Source organism: Anastrepha obliqua, unplaced genomic scaffold, assembly GCF_027943255.1.
Source record: "Anastrepha obliqua isolate idAnaObli1 unplaced genomic scaffold, idAnaObli1_1.0 ptg000141l, whole genome shotgun sequence".
In the NCBI taxonomy this organism is placed as follows: Eukaryota; Metazoa; Arthropoda; class Insecta; order Diptera; family Tephritidae; genus Anastrepha; species Anastrepha obliqua.
In genome coordinates, this window is record NW_026562239.1 from 1 (window position 1) to 5000 (window position 5000).

Sequence of the window (5000 nt, forward strand, 5' to 3'; positions counted from 1 at the left end):
TCAAATTCGAGTTTCATATAGTTATGATTCGATTTATATGCTTCAATATCATTGGTTAGTTAACTTTTGATATTTTCATATTATATCACATGCCTTCACCGTGAGTGTTTTTTGCCATGCACACCTCACATTGTCAAAAATGTATGGGAAAAATTCATTTCAATACATTTCAGTTTGATTTGAAATGTCTTTATTATATATTTTAATGGCAATATGCCAAGGTTATATTCCATAAAATGTTAGTATAGAATATAGATTCTTCATATATGTATATATATTCGAGAATTTTTTTCTATTTAAACTAACGTATGGAAAACCAGGCATAAAATCACAATATTACCAGTTTAATATGGCTCAAATTCGAGTTTCATATAGTTATGATTCGATTTATATGTTTCAATATCATTGGTTAGTTAACTTTTGATATTTTCATATTATATCACATGCCTTCACCGTGAGTGTTTTTTGCCATGCACACCTCACATTGTCAAAAATGTATGGGAAAAATTCATTTCAATACATTTCAGTTTGATTTGAAATGTCTTTATTATATATTTTAGTGCCAATATGCCAAGGTTATATTCCATAACATGTTAGTATTAGAATATAGATTCTTCATATATGTATATATATTCGAAAATTTTTTCTATTTAAACTAACGTATGGAAAACCAGGCATAAAATCACAATATTACCAGTTTAATATGGCTTAAATTCGAGTTTCATATAGTTATGATTCGATTTATATGCTTCAATATCATTGGTTAGTTAACTTTTGATATTTTCATATTATTTCACATGCCTTCACCGTGAGTGTTTTTTGCCATGCACACCTCACATTGTCAAAAATGTATGGGAAAAATTCATTTCAATACATTTCAGTTTGATTTGAAATGTCTTTATTATATATTTTAGTGCCAATATGCCAAGGTTATATTCCATAACATGTTAGTATTAGAATATAGATTCTTCATATATGTATATATATTCGAAAATTTTTTCTATTTAAACTAACGTATGGAAAACCAGGCATAAAATCACAATATTACCAGTTTAATATGGCTTAAATTCGAGTTTCATATAGTTATGATTCGATTTATATGCTTCAATATCATTGGTTAGTTAACTTTTGATATTTTCATATTATTTCACATGCCTTCACCGTGAGTGTTTTTTGCCATGCACACCTCACATTGTCAAAAATGTATGGGAAAAATTCATTTCAATACATTTCAGTTTGATTTGAAATGTCTTTATTATATATTTTAGTGCCAATATGCCAAGGTTATATTCCATAACATGTTAGTATTAGAATATAGATTCTTCATATATGTATATATATTCGAAAATTTTTTCTATTTAAACTAACGTATGGAAAACCAGGCATAAAATCACAATATTACCAGTTTAATATGGCTTAAATTCGAGTTTCATATAGTTATGATTCGATTTATATGCTTCAATATCATTGGTTAGTTAACTTTTGATATTTTCATATTATTTCACATGCCTTCACCGTGAGTGTTTTTTGCCATGCACACCTCACATTGTCAAAAATGTATGGGAAAAATTCATTTCAATACATTTCAGTTTGATTTGAAATGTCTTTATTATATATTTTAGTGCCAATATGCCAAGGTTATATTCCATAACTCTCTATTTAAACTAACGTATGGAAAACCAGGCATAAAATCACAATATTACCAGTTTAATATGGCTCAAATTCGAGTTTCATATAGTTATGATTCGATTTATATGCTTCAATATCATTGGTTAGTTAACTTTTGATATTTTCATATTATATCACATGCCTTCACCGTGAGTGTTTTTTGCCATGCACACCTCACATTGTCAAAAATGTATGGGAAAAATTCATTTCAATACATTTCAGTTTGATTTGAAATGTCTTTATTATATATTTTAATGGCAATATGCCAAGGTTATATTCCATAAAATGTTAGTATAGAATATAGATTCTTCATATATGTATATATATTCGAGAATTTTTTTCTATTTAAACTAACGTATGGAAAACCAGGCATAAAATCACAATATTACCAGTTTAATATGGCTCAAATTCGAGTTTCATATAGTTATGATTCGATTTATATGTTTCAATATCATTGGTTAGTTAACTTTTGATATTTTCATATTATATCACATGCCTTCACCGTGAGTGTTTTTTGCCATGCACACCTCACATTGTCAAAAATGTATGGGAAAAATTCATTTCAATACATTTCAGTTTGATTTGAAATGTCTTTATTATATATTTTAGTGCCAATATGCCAAGGTTATATTCCATAACATGTTAGTATTAGAATATAGATTCTTCATATATGTATATATATTCGAAAATTTTTTCTATTTAAACTAACGTATGGAAAACCAGGCATAAAATCACAATATTACCAGTTTAATATGGCTTAAATTCGAGTTTCATATAGTTATGATTCGATTTATATGCTTCAATATCATTGGTTAGTTAACTTTTGATATTTTCATATTATTTCACATGCCTTCACCGTGAGTGTTTTTTGCCATGCACACCTCACATTGTCAAAAATGTATGGGAAAAATTCATTTCAATACATTTCAGTTTGATTTGAAATGTCTTTATTATATATTTTAGTGCCAATATGCCAAGGTTATATTCCATAACATGTTAGTATTAGAATATAGATTCTTCATATATGTATATATATTCGAAAATTTTTTCTATTTAAACTAACGTATGGAAAACCAGGCATAAAATCACAATATTACCAGTTTAATATGGCTTAAATTCGAGTTTCATATAGTTATGATTCGATTTATATGCTTCAATATCATTGGTTAGTTAACTTTTGATATTTTCATATTATTTCACATGCCTTCACCGTGAGTGTTTTTTGCCATGCACACCTCACATTGTCAAAAATGTATGGGAAAAATTCATTTCAATACATTTCAGTTTGATTTGAAATGTCTTTATTATATATTTTAGTGCCAATATGCCAAGGTTATATTCCATAACATGTTAGTATTAGAATATAGATTCTTCATATATGTATATATATTCGAAAATTTTTTCTATTTAAACTAACGTATGGAAAACCAGGCATAAAATCACAATATTACCAGTTTAATATGGCTTAAATTCGAGTTTCATATAGTTATGATTCGATTTATATGCTTCAATATCATTGGTTAGTTAACTTTTGATATTTTCATATTATATCACATGCCTTCACCGTGAGTGTTTTTTGCCATGCACACCTCACATTGTCAAAAATGTATGGGAAAAATTCATTTCAATACATTTCAGTTTGATTTGAAATGTCTTTATTATATATTTTAGTGCCAATATGCCAAGGTTATATTCCATAACTCTCTATTTAAACTAACGTATGGAAAACCAGGCATAAAATCACAATATTACCAGTTTAATATGGCTTAAATTCGAGTTTCATATAGTTATGCTTCGATTTATATGCTTCAATATCATTGGTTAGTTAACTTTTGATATTTTCATATTATTTCACATGCCTTCACCGTGAGTGTTTTTTGCCATGCACACCTCACATTGTCAAAAATGTATGGGAAAAATTCATTTCAATACATTTCAGTTTGATTTGAAATGTCTTTATTATATATTTTAGTGCCAATATGCCAAGGTTATATTCCATAACTCTCTATTTAAACTAACGTATGGAAAACCAGGCATAAAATCACAATATTACCAGTTTAATATGGCTCAAATTCGAGTTTCATATAGTTATGATTCGATTTATATGCTTCAATATCATTGGTTAGTTAACTTTTGATATTTTCATATTATATCACATGCCTTCACCGTGAGTGTTTTTTGCCATGCACACCTCACATTGTCAAAAATGTATGGGAAAAATTCATTTCAATACATTTCAGTTTGATTTGAAATGTCTTTATTATATATTTTAGTGCCAATATGCCAAGGTTATATTCCATAACTCTCTATTTAAACTAACGTATGGAAAACCAGGAATAAAATCACAATATTACCAGTTTAATATGGCTCAAATTCGAGTTTCATATAGTTATGATTCGATTTATATGCTTCAATATCATTGGTTAGTTAACTTTTGATATTTTCATATTATATCACATGCCTTCACCGTGAGTGTTTTTTGCCATGCACACCTCACATTGTCAAAAATGTATGGGAAAAATTCATTTCAATACATTTCAGTTTGATTTGAAATGTCTTTATTATATATTTTAGTGCCAATATGCCAAGGTTATATTCCATAACTCTCTATTTAAACTAACGTATGGAAAACCAGGCATAAAATCACAATATTACCAGTTTAATATGGCTCAAATTCGAGTTTCATATAGTTATGATTCGATTTATATGCTTCAATATCATTGGTTAGTTAACTTTTGATATTTTCATATTATATCACATGCCTTCACCGTGAGTGTTTTTTGCCATGCACACCTCACATTGTCAAAAATGTATGGGAAAAATTCATTTCAATACATTTCAGTTTGATTTGAAATGTCTTTATTATATATTTTAGTGCCAATATGCCAAGGTTATATTCCATAACTTTCTATTTAAACTAACGTATGGAAAACCAGGCATAAAATCACAATATTACCAGTTTAATATGGCTTAAATTCGAGTTTCATATAGTTATGATTCGATTTATATGCTTCAATATCATTGGTTAGTTAACTTTTGATATTTTCATATTATATCACATGCCTTCACCGTGAGTGTTTTTTGCCATGCACACCTCACATTGTCAAAAATGTATGGGAAAAATTCATTTCAATACATTTCAGTTTGATTTGAAATGTCTTTATTATATATTTTAGTGCCAATATGCCAAGGTTATATTCCATAACTTTCTATTTAAACTAACGTATGGAAAACCAGGCATAAAATCACAATATTACCAGTTTAATATGGCTTAAATTCGAGTTTCATATAGTTATGATTCGATTTATATGTTTCAATATCATTGGTTAGTT